Source organism: Meriones unguiculatus, chromosome 11 (assembly GCF_030254825.1).
Source record: "Meriones unguiculatus strain TT.TT164.6M chromosome 11, Bangor_MerUng_6.1, whole genome shotgun sequence".
In the NCBI taxonomy this organism is placed as follows: domain Eukaryota; kingdom Metazoa; phylum Chordata; class Mammalia; order Rodentia; family Muridae; genus Meriones; species Meriones unguiculatus.
In genome coordinates, this window is record NC_083359.1 from 13,078,606 (window position 1) to 13,091,835 (window position 13,230).

General features: G+C 46.5%; 1 protein-coding gene and 1 long non-coding RNA gene across 4 annotated transcripts in view; one reads left to right on the forward strand and one right to left on the reverse strand.

Annotated features, from left to right (window-relative positions):
- On the reverse strand, nucleotides 1-12,825 carry LOC132646291 (uncharacterized). 3 transcript variants are annotated; one of them, XR_009584431.1, is made up of 5 exons: nucleotides 12,548-12,825; nucleotides 9,981-10,234; nucleotides 6,625-9,603; nucleotides 1,906-6,041; nucleotides 1-1,803 (listed from the first exon to the last, which is right to left on the reverse strand). It is a non-coding gene; the product is annotated as an uncharacterized LOC132646291 (long non-coding RNA). The 3 variants fall into 3 exon arrangements; XR_009584430.1 differs by having other exon boundaries at nucleotides 1,906-6,170; XR_009584429.1 differs by having other exon boundaries at nucleotides 1,906-9,603.
- Nucleotides 5,344-13,230, forward strand: part of Faxdc2 (fatty acid hydroxylase domain containing 2) — a 27,215-nt gene continuing 19,328 nt past the window's right edge. The window contains 1 exon segment of the mRNA XM_060363675.1: nucleotides 5,344-5,477. The gene's annotated coding sequence lies outside the window, so the exon portion shown is untranslated.

Sequence of the window (13,230 nt, forward strand, 5' to 3'; positions counted from 1 at the left end):
AGAACAAGGAACAAGCATTCAAGTATGAAATTGGCGGTGTGGCATACACTTTAATGTCAACATGATTAATTTTAATAGCTATCATGAAAGAATATCCTGGGGTGAGAGTGGCGAGTCTCACAGGCAGGTCAGAACGTCTCCCTGAGGAGGTGAAATTTAAACAGGAGAGAAATGAGAAGTTGGGCAAGGACAAGCAGAGGCTAAGGAGGCAATGAGTGGCCGGATAGCTGCAAAGCGGTGAACCAGCAGGCTGTAGCGGTGCCCGGCAAGGAAAGGAGGCCTGAGAGACTGTTCCAGTGTACCGGGAAACCCTGGTCTCTCACTCCCGATCCTCCTGCCTCCGTGCTGGAATTACAGGTGTGCACCACCACAGCCAGCTTTTTTTTTTTTTTTTTAAGACATTGATTTCTACAAATGAAAAGACAGAAACAATTTGAATTCTACTAAATTTGATGTAAAAAGGTAGCTGGTTTCTCCCAGAAGGTGATAGCTGAGCTGTGCCTTGCAGGTGACTGACTGAGAGTTAATGCCAATGTGGAAATGTTCACACTGCTAAGAGAACACAGCATAGAGAGGAAAGTTGGTCTCGGCCTACACAGACGGAAATGCAGGCCAATGGAAAGAAGGGCTAAGAGGGAAACCCACCGACCTCCTGTCACCTCCGAAACTGTCCTTGCCCTCTGTGCACACAGGCTCCAATACTGTAACCAAATCTAAAAACAAAAAAAAAAAAAAACAGCCTCGTATTTTTTTAATTTATTTAATGTTATTTTATGTGCATTAGTGTGAAGGTGTCAGAACCCTTGGAACCGGAGTTACAGACAGTTGTGAGCTGCCATTTGAGCTGGGATTTGAACCTCGGTCCTCTGAAAAAGCAGACAGTGCTCCTAACCACTGGGCCATGCCTCCAACCCCCCCCCCCCACTTCTATTTTTAAAAGATTTTTTTTTAAAGGCTGAGCCACCAGCCCCATGAAGTAACTTTTTATTTTTTTTAAGATTTATTTATTTATTTAAGATTTATTATAGGAGTGCTCTATCTGCATTTACACCTGCCAGAAGAGGGAATCAGTTCACATTATAGATGGTTGTGAGCCACCATGTGGTTGCTGGGAATTGAACTCATGACCTTTAGAAGAGCAGACAGTGCTCTTAACCACTGAGCCACCTCTCCAGCCCCATTAAAAGAATTTTTTTTTTTTTTTTTTTTTTTTTTAGTTATGTGTATTTGTGTGTGTGTTTCTGTGGATGCAGGGACCTATAGAGGCCAGGGGTATTGCATCTCCTGTAGCTAGAGTTCCAGAGGGTTGTGAGCTGCTAGACAGGGGCGCTGGGGCCTGTGGAAGAACAGCATGGGTTCTTCACCGCTCAGGGTTAAGAACCCAGCTCCTGACTTACTTGTAAATGAGCAGCATTGAGAACCTTTCTTTGGGGGCTGGAGAGATGGCTCAGTGGTTAAGAACACTGGCTGCTCTTTCAGAGGTCCTGAGTTCAATTTCCAGCACCCACATGGTGGCTCACCACCATCTATAATGAGATCTGGCGCCCTCTTCTGGTGGGCAGGTGTATGTGAAGATAGAGACACTCATATACATAAAATAAATAAATCTTAAAAGCTTTGGCAGAGTATAGTGGTGTACGCCTATAATCCCAGCACTCTGGGAGGCAGAAGCAGGCAGATCTCTGTGAGTTCGAGGCCAGTCTGATCTACAAAGTGAGTCCAGGACAGCCAAGGCTACACAGAGAAACCCTGTCTCGAAAAACAAAGCAAAACAACAACAAACAAAAACAACAAAAAAAGAACCTTCCTTTGCCCAAATGCAGATAAGGTATTTAAGGCATTGACCAATTACAACTGTCTCGAAAAACAAAGCAAAACAACAAACAAAAACAACAAAAAAAGAACCTTCCTTTGCCCAAATGCAGATAAGGTATTTAAGGCATTGACCAATTACAAAAATATTTGACCATTAATGATATTAATACACACTGAAAATCTATTTAGAATGACTTACCATAAAGGTTTATATAACTTTATCCAAGGTAATCTATACAGTAACATTAACATTAATGGCTTAAATCTTTGTGATGGTCAAAGCCTTAATTTTAAACATTACTTGATTTTTTTAAGAAAACAATCACAACAATTTGACTCTTAAACAATGAAAAGAGAAATGTCAAAATAATTGGACAAAATACCAATCTCTTTATTTATCTTTGCTGCTTTGTACTCCCTGGATGGATGCTCACTAACACATTTGTTTCCTGGATGAGAGGTCCATGGCTGCCCTATCTGTGTGTGTGTAAGGAGCTCAGCAACTGATAATGGATTCTGCCCCACCCCCAAGATGATTTCCACACTCTCCCTTAGCCATGACCCTCATAATGCGCTGTTTCGGGTTGTAAAATAGACATAGTGTAAGTACAGCCTGTGTCCTGATGTTGCTTTTAAAGGGCGTTTACTGTAGTAATAAGGGCACTAACAACTTAGAACAGTCATGGCAAATATTGTATGTTTGAAATGCCAGGCTTAATAAAATTGTGTCAAATTAAAAAAAAAAATCCCTCCTTTGAACTGTGATAGTCTATAATGTTCTAGTAGCAGTGGACTCCAAAGGCTTCAGAATTCTGCAGAAGTTTCCAACCACGGAAAGAGCTAGAGGCATAGAAGTTAGAACAGAAGAAGCGCCCTGAGTGGGAGGGGCTGTACAAGCAGAGGTGAGAGAAAAACGGAAAGTCCCTGTACATCTCTGTAAGTGAACAGTGGAAATCTGCCCAGAGCAGTGACACTTGGCATGTGGGGAAGTGGGTAGTGAATCAGGAGAGGATGCAGAGTAAGTTTAGGTGATGCTGGAACTCAGGGCCTCTGGCATGGGGGGGTAGACTGAACTACATACACTGTCAGCACCAGGACCCTGGACACCACCTGATCAGTGCACAAAATAGGGTCATTATGGAGACATCTAAAAAAAATGTAGGGAAGTACACTGGCGTCTCTCAAAAATGAGAAAAATCCTGAACAAGCTGTACCCAACCTGAAAGTTAATTTTTAAGCCAGTGTTGAATGTTTTACTGAGCCTTGACTTAATGCAACAAATTGGTCCAAGAAGAATGTGACCAAGACACCGTCTTTTATTAGCCAAATAGAGTGTGACACATCTGTACAGTAACTCTTTGAGACAGTCTCATTGGGTGACCCTGACTGCCCTCCATGCTGTCTTCCTCCCGCTCCTGAATGCTGGGCCCACAAACAAGCACCCAGCAAGCACAGCATCTCAAAGTGTAATCCCAGCACTAGGGAAGGAAGAAGCCAGAAGACCAGGGTCAAGGTCAGCCTCCACAGATGGAGTTCCAGGCCTGTCAGGTTAACTGAGAACCTGTCTCAATAAGTAAGTAGAGGCTGAAGAAAAACCAGCTTTTTCTGGTTTTGCCAAGTTCCATTCCCAACACCCCTAATCAGCAGCTCATAATCTCCTGTAACTCCAAATCTCCACATGCCCCTGGACCCACACATGTACATTCCCACAAACATACACACACATACACACATAGTAAAAATATTTTTAAAACAGCATTAAAAAATAACAAAGAGCGGGGAAATGTGCTCTGCTCCTGAGTTTGTAGACTCCAGCACACATGAGGCCATGTTCCACCCAACTCCAAAGAAACAGCTGTAGCCGCTTGCCTGTAGTCTCACCACTGTTGGTAGAGGTCGGGGAGAACTCAGGGACTCAACGTTGTCATCACTGATACACAGTGAGTCAGAGCCCAGCCTGGGCTACATGAGGACCTAGCTCAGAAAACTGAGGAATGGGGCCGGAGAGATGGCTCAGTGATTAAGAATGCTTGCCGCCCTTCCAGAGGGCCAGACTTTGGTTCCTAGCCCCACATGGAGTGGCTCACAGCGGTCCTTAGCTCCAGGGAATCCAACTGCCTCTTCTGGGCTCCAGGGCACTCCAGTCATGCGGCATACATACATACACACACAGAGAGAGAAAAAGGGACAGAGACACAGAGTTCTAAAGATAAAATATCCTGGTATTATAGCACAAACCCTAAATCCCAGCCTTTAAGAAGCAGAGGCAGCCTCATCTACCTAGCAAGTTCCAGACCAGCTAAGGCTACGTGAAATGAATGGGAGACCAGAGAAGCCTCTTCAGAAAGTAGCCTTCAAAGCACTTCCTCAAGTTTGTGGGGACTGATGGAAAGTCCCACAGCAAAGAATTTGCTTCAACATGGAGTATGTGACCAAGAGCGTAAAAGAAGCCAGGTATCGTAAGTTGAGAGCTGCAAAGTCCCACAGCACAGACACCTCTCCCAGAGGGAGAGAGCTGAAGGGAGGCTTGATCCCTTCAGGCGTTGGTATCTGGCCCTTTAAAGAGTGACCCCAGTCATAAAGCAACAGGCCTGTCACCTAACAGTTGTCTGTTCTTAAGTAATCTGTAGCCTGGCGTTATAGTGTATGCCTGTGATTCCGAAGTTCTTAGCCAGCTGAGGTAGGAGGGTCAGGAGTTCAAGGCCAGTTCTGACTCCTTTGTAAGTTTGAAGCCAGTCTGGGCTACATAAGGCTATGTCTTCAAAAGACAGAGCAATAGGGCTGGAGAAGCAGCCTTATTGCTGCTCAGGGGTCCCAAGCATTTGCTGCTCTTGTAGAGTTCAGGTCCCAGCATCCACATGGGGCAGCTCACAAGAGCCTGTAAATCCATTTCTGGGAGTCGGACAGCCAGAATCTGGCCTCCTGGGTTACCTGCAGTCAAGGGGTGCACATACAGACCAGCAGATACCCACATACACAGCCAAATTTAAAGAAGAAATCAGAGGTGGGCGTGGCAGCACACACCTTTAACCCCAGCACTCAGGAGGCAAAGGCTGGGGGATCTCTGAGTTCCAGGACAGCCAGGGCTGCACAGAGAGACCTTGCCTCAGATAACCTTAAATAAGAAATTTAAAAAATGTAAATGCATACACTGTATATTTTTAAAAGAGGGAGGGAGCAGGGAGGGAAAGGAGCGAAGGTCACATGAATCAGTCAATTCTCCAGACACTTTATCAGCTTGGACTGTGTGCCATAGCCTACTCCCCACAGCTTTTCTTCAGCCTGTCTTCTGTGTGTTAACATTTCCTAAATTTGGAGAAAACGAAGGGAAAAAGCAAGTTCGAGAGGATCAGAATTTGGGCCCGTGGCCTGTTTCCACGCTCTCGAGCTGTGCTCTCTCATTAAGGACATGTCCTTCCAAAAGAAAGGCATACTGTTTCCAGCCCACGCAGACCTAAACTTTTTCTCATCACGTGCCTGGCCAGAGCCAGTCGGCAGCCATGTAATGCGATCACCGGGGCCAGCCTCCTGACCCACCCAAGCCAAGCCGGGTGACTACAAGGTTAGCCTGCAGAGCGACAGCTACGCAGCAGCCACAAAAACCTGAAGCAGCGGACCTGTCGCTCGGAGACCGGGACGTTTGGGAACAGCCCTCTGCGGAGGTGAGCAGGGAACTGTAGGGAGGGGCTAGGATACATCCAAGTGGACCCCTGCCATCAGTCTGTCCTCTCCCCTCATCCCCAGGTAGAAGGGTGGGTGTGCCAGTCCCTCCTACCGGTACCTCAAGGAGTCAGCACCACCTGCCGGCCTCTGCACCTTCTGTCTCCTCCATAACGTTGCTTTTCTCAAAACGGACATAGTTCTAACGTACTGGGTGTACTTCTAAAGCCGGTGGGGGAACAGCTCCCAAAAGGGAAGTGAAACTGGAAGAGACTCCTGGGAGGGCGACCCTCCTCCCAGAAGGACTGGACAAGCTGCCACACTCCGAAGTCTCTGGAAGGATGTGTGGGCTGTGAGCTGGGCAGCCGGGTCAAAGCGCCTTCAGTACAGCGACTTCAGGTTGGACAGCCAGTATGTCCTAGAAGAACTCCACCAAAGCTAACTGCGTAGAAAGGAGCAGTGGCGATGTGGTTTGCAGGAGGGCCCTGGAGCCCTGTGGCGCCTAAGCCGAGCAACACAGGATACTGCTGTCAGTTTTGCTGGTAATTCCAAACAGATGTTTCTGGCTGAGGCAGAGAGAGCAAGTCAACTTGATAAAGATAAATGCAAGGAGGGTCTGCTTCTGTCTTTACGAAGCAAGTCATTAGCAGGAAGGAAAGGCAGGGAAGTGCTCAGCCACAAGCTCTGGGCACGTTCTAGGAAGGAAGAGAAAAAAAAAAAAACACCTTTCCTGAGTTTGGGCCCTGAGTTTATTTATTCAGCAAGTGCTTCCTGAGTGTGGGCCGCAGGCCAAGTCTGTGTTTGGTGCTTTGATACCACTGTAAACACAACAGGTGTGCACCGACTTTTTTTTTTTTTTTTTAAATTGTACAAGGACCGGAACCCAGGGCCTTACAGGTGCTAGACCTGTGCTCTGCCATCAAGCTGCACCCGTTTTCCTCCCCTCCCTAAATGACCCCCTCCGTTTTAATTTGATTCTGGAACAAGGTTTGGCCAAGTTGTCCAGGATGACTGTGAACTTGTGATCTTCCCGCTTCAGCATCCAGAGTAGCAGGGATTGCAAATGTGCACAACCACACCCAGCTGCCAGAAACCCTTAAAGGACAGCAGCACCACGGGAGAGGGACACTGCCTAAGGGGGAGTCTCACCTTCTGGGGGGCTCTTCATCTCCTCCGTTCAGTCTCAGGCACCTTTCCCTCGTGAGCCTTCTCCTGCAGAAGTGCTCATCTGGGCTGCCGCCCCTGAGGCTGGTGACGGGCCAGGAGGCTGTCTTGATTGGCTGGCTCTTCCCTAGGATGCAAACAGCCTGTGTGGAGGCCAGGGGTGAGGCCCTCACTTGTGAAACAGAACTCCTAAAGAGCACGGAGCTTAAAACACAAATGTTAAAAGGCTCGGCTTCTGCTGGAGGCCTTTGTAGGATTTGGAGTGAGTCACTTAAAAAAAAAACTATTTCCATAATTAGTGTGTGTTTGTAAGGGTGTGGATATGCCTGCCCGTGTGTGTGCAACCTTCTGGGCTGATGCTGGGACCCTGCCCTCAGCCTTATTATTTTATTAAGATGGGAAGTCAGGCACATAAATATCCGTGTTTCTGCCTGGCACAGGAAAGGGGTTATTGGCCGTGCCTGGGTTTTCATGTGACTTCTAGGGATTTGAACTCACATCCTCCTGCTTAAGCAACAAGTACTCTTAGGTGCTGCGCCATCTTCCCAGCCCTGAAGCACGTCACCTCTGCTACCTGGAGCTGTCTCTGGAGCTAAAAAACAGAGGCAGGACCAGATGTCCATGAGGTCTAGGTCTGGTTTGGGATTTGAAGGTTTGGTTTTGTTTTGTTTGTTTTGTTTTCTGAGACAGGGTTCTGTGTAGCCCATGCTAGCCTCAGACTCATTAGGTAAGTCTAGCTTTGAGTTCCCGACTCTTGCCACCTCCACCAGTCACGGGTTGGGATGTTAGCCCTAACCTACCACACCCGGCTTGTTTTTGTTTTGTAAGACAAGATGGCAATCCTACTGACCTGGTACTTACTGAATAGACTCTTCCGGTTCTTCTGCGTCAGCCTCCTCCATGCTTGGGCTGGCAGCAATTTTGTAGAGACTGTTTTTGTTTTTTTTGGCCTGTAAGTTATCAGGCCAGGTGTCCTGGGACACACCTGTGATCCTGGCTCAGGATGCAGGTATGAGATCAGCTTGGGCTGCACAGAAAGACTCCGATGCAAAGATGAAGCAAGCTGGAGATGGTGCTCGCCTGTGGCCCCAGCACTCATACATGGAGGCAGAGGAGTCGGTTCAAGGCCTGGACTGTCCACATAAGCAAGTCAGGGGCTGGAGAGCTCAGTGGCTAAGAGTACTTGCTGCTCTTGGAGAGGATCTGAGCTTTATAGCACCCATATTGGGCAGCTCACAACTGCTTTTCACTTTAAGGCCTCCACAGGCATTGTATTCACATATGAAAACCACATGTACACACACACACGCATAAATCATAATAAAAATAAAGTCAGGCATGGTGGGGTATGCTTTTAATCCCAGTACTTGAGAGGCAGGGGCAGGCAGATCTCTGAGTTAGAGACCCAGCCTGGTCTACAGAGCAAGTTTCAGGACAGCCAAAGCTACACAGAGAAACCTGGTCTTAAAACCAACCAGTGCTGTGTTGTCATTCCCCCTGCTCAAAGCAATTGTTTCTTAACTAGTCTGCTATACATGTAGCAATCAGAGACGCTTGGTCTCATACATGATAGAAGTAACATGTACACCTGAATGGAGGTTCTTGAATAAAGGGTTGAAAAAAACAAAAACTTTTTAAAAATCATTAAGATAATTTTACAAGATATTTACAATGAAGTTAAACTTCAAACTGGCTAGGTAGTAAAGGCACTTGTAGCCAAGCCTGAAAGCCTGAGTTTCATCCCCAGAATCCACATTAGAAGGAAAAAACTGACCCTGAGAGGTTGCTTTCTGATCTCCACCTGTGTGCTACGGCCTGCATGTGCACACACAAACACACAAATGCACTAATTAAACTGTAATCAAACAAGCCAGGTGTGGTGGCTGGCCTGCAATCCCAGCACTCAGGGAGGCAGATGGATCTCTGTGAGTTCAAGGTGATAGAAATGATACCCCACCCATTCACATAAGGGGGGTACACATGCAAAAGTGATACCACAGAGAAACTGCCAAACTCAACCACTCCGTGGGCAGAAACAAAGGTTTTGGGGGGCTCAAGCTGGGGGGGGTCACAGAGAAGAGCAAAGTGGTCATAAGGCAAGCAGATTTTATGTTGGAAGTTTGGGGATCTGAGCTGATACAGGCTGCCCAGATCTCCCTTTGGATGATTAAGGGTCGGTCCTAGCAAACAGGGACCCTTTCTAGTAAACAGAGCCCTTCCTTTAAGCTTGTTTACCCAATGACTGTCCTAAGGATCCAACTAGGATCCTTTTGTTTAAGTCGGTATCATCAGCAGTGACTTGGGGCGGGGTAGGGGTAGGGGTGTGGACCCGACAGCCTATAAAACAGACACCCAGGAACCTTGACTCTGAAAGAAAAATCTAGAAAAACTGACCCACAAATAAACCTCAACATCTCTGCTCTGCCCATCCCCACCTTACCCTCTACCCGACATTTAGATTTGGTTTTTTTTGTTTTGGTTTTTTTTTTGAGACAGGGTTTCTCTGTGTAGCCTTGGCTGTCCCGGAACTCACCCTGTAGACCAAGCTGGCCTTGAACTCAGAGATATGCCTGCCTCTACTGAGATGAAAGGAGTGTTCCACCACAGCCCAGCTAATATTTGGATTCTTAAGGTGTAATTTAAATTGGGTTTGTCTGGGTTTCTTTTGTTTGTTTCAATAAGCCAGCACAGCTCCTACCACCTGCTTTCCACAGGCCACTGCTGAAAAGTATTAAATCTGGAAAAAGCACAGTACAAGCCAGGTTCTCCTTAAGGGAGAATCAATTTATCATAATACCAGAAATCTCCTTTTTTTTTTTTTAGTGCATATTGTTTTTAAAAGACTTATTTACCGTATGTAAGTTCTCTATCTGCATGTACACCTGCATGCCAGAAGAGGCCACCAGATCACATTATAGATGGTTGTGAGCCACCACGTGGTTGCCGGGAATTGAACTCGGACGCCTGGAAGAACAGACAATGCGCTTAACCTCAGAGCCATCTCTCCAGACCTTCGTGCGTATTGTGTCTCGTTTCCTCTTTGCAGACTGTGTCCCTGATCTTAAATGCAACTCACTCTTCTGAACACAGCGTCATCTGGAAAAGCTACATAATATTATTTCGTGAGACAGGAACAAGGAATGCCTTTCTTTTCTTTAGATCTGAAGTGGCTTGTATGTCCCAGACTGCCTCAGACCTGATATGTGGCTGATGCTGACCTTGAAGGCTTTTTTTTTAATGTGTGTTTAGGCATTTGTGTGTGTGAGTGTGCATGAGGACAACCTGGGGTATCTTTCTCACCTTCTGCCTCAATCTGACACAAGGTCTTTCCTGTCACTCACCACTGTCTGTGTAGTCCAGGTTATGCTGGCTTATGAGCTTCCGGCGAGCAGGCTGATCTCCTGGTACCTTTCAGTGCGAGATGCTCACTCTCACCATCCTGACGGTCTGTACTTTGTCAGATAGTATGATGGGCACCAAATTCAAGCTCCGCCATGTGTCAAATTTAAATCAAACACGGATTTTCCTGGGGCCCCCTCCTCGATCCATGATCCATTTGATCTCCATGAAAAGAATTCAGATGATGTGCTGTGGCCTAAAGAAGACAGAGTTGATATCAGTAAACAAGACACTCTCGAGCAGAAAGGGTAGACGTGAACACTCTAAACAGGGGGAAATGGGCAATGCCAGAGAGATCACCGTGCTGACAGACATCTTTTTGTTTGCATATTTGTTTTTCGAGGCAGGGTTTCTCTGTGTAGCCCTGGCTGTCTTGGACTCCAGACTGACCTCTAAACTCATAGCTATCCACCTGCCTCTCCCCCCCGAGTGCTGGGATTAGGGTGTACCATTCCGGCTGATGGTAGACATCTCTAGGGAGGGTTTATGTCATTATGTTGTTTGTTGGTTGGTTGGTTTTTTGTTTTGTTTTGTGTTTTTCTGAGACAGGGTTTATCTGTGTAGTTTTGGCTGACGTGGAACTCATGCTGTAGATCAAGCTCACCTCAGACTCACAGAGATCCATGCCTCCCGAGTGCTGGGATTAAAGGCATGTGCCTCCACCACCAGGCTTTTTTATTATTATTATTTTAAAGGTTTATTATGTATACAGTGTTCTGCCTTCATGTACACCTGCACACCAGAAGAGGGCACCAGATCTCATTATAGAGGAGTGTGAGCCACCATGTGGTTGCTGGGAATTGAACTCAGGACCTTGAGGAAGAAGAGCCAGTGCTTTTAACCTCTCAGCCATCTCTCCAGCCCCCAACTCTATTTCTTAAAGTCCTTGGACAGGGGTCCAGTTGATTGACAGGCCCACTCAGATTAACTCTTAAGGGAGGGGACAAGACTATTTGTTTAGGGGCTTGGAGACAGAACAGAACAGACAGAACGTTGTAAACATAATAAATAAAGCTAAAAAAATTTTTTTAAATAGAATATTTGTTTTTTTCACAGGAAGCCACTGGCTAGATGATAATGTTATGATCTTTCTCTTATCTATTCATCTGTGTGTGTGTGTGTGTGTGTGTGTGTGTGTGTGTGCACACATGTGTGCAGGATAATGAATATGGTGGTAGGAGGAACAGGAATTGGTTCTGTCCATCCAGCTTGCTTTGAGGCTAGGTCTCTCTTTTCATTCTGTCATTAAACTTCTTGCTGAGTCTCCTATCTCTGCCTTGCATCTTACCTGCAAGTGCTAAGATTAAAGACTGGAGCCATTGCACTGGCTTTCTGTCCTCATGGGGGTTCCAGGATCAAACTCAGGTTCGCTCCTGCCTAACAGATGCTTTTACCCACTGCCTCCCGCCCTAGTGTTAGGAGCTTTCAGGCAGTTTCAAAAGCCTCATCTCCACGAAGGAGCAGAGGTCAGAGTCCAGTTCCGGAGCTTCAACTCCTGCTCTCACAGTTGATGATCACAAGGGTGGGATCTACCCTGCAGACTTCTGTGATGCTGCTCTCTAACTAGCATCGTGAAGGGACAACAGAATAAGGCCACCCTAAAATAACTTCCGGCGATCAGATTATGGAGACCTCGAAAGGTAGAGAAAAGAGGACTGGAGAGATGACTCAGCAGTTAAGGCCACTAGCTGCTCTTCCAGAGGACTTGAGTTCAGTTTCCATTACCCTCATCAGGTGGCTCACAACCTCCTGTAACTTCAGTTTCAGAGGATCTCATGTCCTCTCCTGGCCTCTAAGGGCACACACAGACACATATACACATATTGAATTTTGAGACAGCATTCCCCGACATAGCCCTGGCTGGCCTGGAACTCAGTATTCGCATGCCTCTGCCTCTTGAGTGCTTCGATTAAAGGCATGCACCACCATACTTAGCCCAATTTTAAAACATTGTTTTTCTTTTTGTTTTTGGAGACAGGGTTTCTCTGTGTAGCCCTGGCTGTCCTGGAACTTACTCTGTAGACCAGGCTAGCCTGGGACTCAGAGATCCTCCTGCCTCTGTCTCCTGAGTGCTGGGATTAATGGTGTGGGCCAAAAACAAAACAAAACAAAAAACATTTGAAGGTAGAGAAAAATAATTTAGCCTTCAAGGAGAAAGGGAGAAAGGAAACATCTTACAAAGAGATGTTGCTGGAGGCACACCCCTTTAATCCCAGTGCTCAGGAAACAGAGGCAGGAGGAGCTCTGTGATTTCCAGACAGAGCTACATATTTAGATCCTGTCGCCAAAAAATTAATATTGAACTATCATTTTAAATATTATAAATGTCATTAATTATACTTGTCAAAATCACTAATTTGAACTGAATTATTGGCGAACAATGTGAAGTAACTTTTATAGGACCCCCGTTAGAAATTTTCTCTGCCGTCATAAAACTGACAATTTGTCTAGGCCAGGCAGAGAGAAGCTCAGGAAGCAAAGCACTTGACATAAATACCATGCACTATACCTCATCTTCCAGGACCCTGGTATCCGATGACTATCTCCAGGAGCAGTTCGTGGGCATGTTGGCATGGCTCAGCCACAAACACATTAGGAGAGCTTAGGGTGTTCAGGAAATCACAGGGGCAGTAGATAAATTCCACTCTTTGCACAGCCCCGGGGCCTTCCCACACCAGAGTAAAGCCATCCCTTTGGTCCACAAGTGTGTCTGAAACAGAACCGGGCAAGCCCCTCATTCCTGGCTTTCAGCAGTACCTGGTCCCCACAGCTCTGCCTCTAAGTGACCATGGCTGTCACAGGTCCAGGATTGGGAAATCTCACTGATCAATAGTACCCCAGTCAGTCTGCTCCTATCTAACTGTAAATTCAAAGGCTGTAGTGACCCCCGACCCCTGTGCTTTTGCCACTCCCAGAAACACTATTCTCTCAACTGATGGCGGCATCAGCTTCCTTAGAGCCCATCAGTGAGAGGCCCTGGTGCCTGCTTATGTTTGGGCTTATTTCAGCATGGTCTCCAGCTCCACACATCTTACTGAAAACAGTACGCTTTTTCTTGTTCTTGTTGTTTTTGTATGGTTGAGTACTGTTCCATTAGATATACCTCAGTTTTGATTGTTGGTGAGCAATTAAGTTGTGCCTCCCTCCCCCCTTGCTTTTCACTGTGATAATGAAGATTAAATTAGGGCCTCA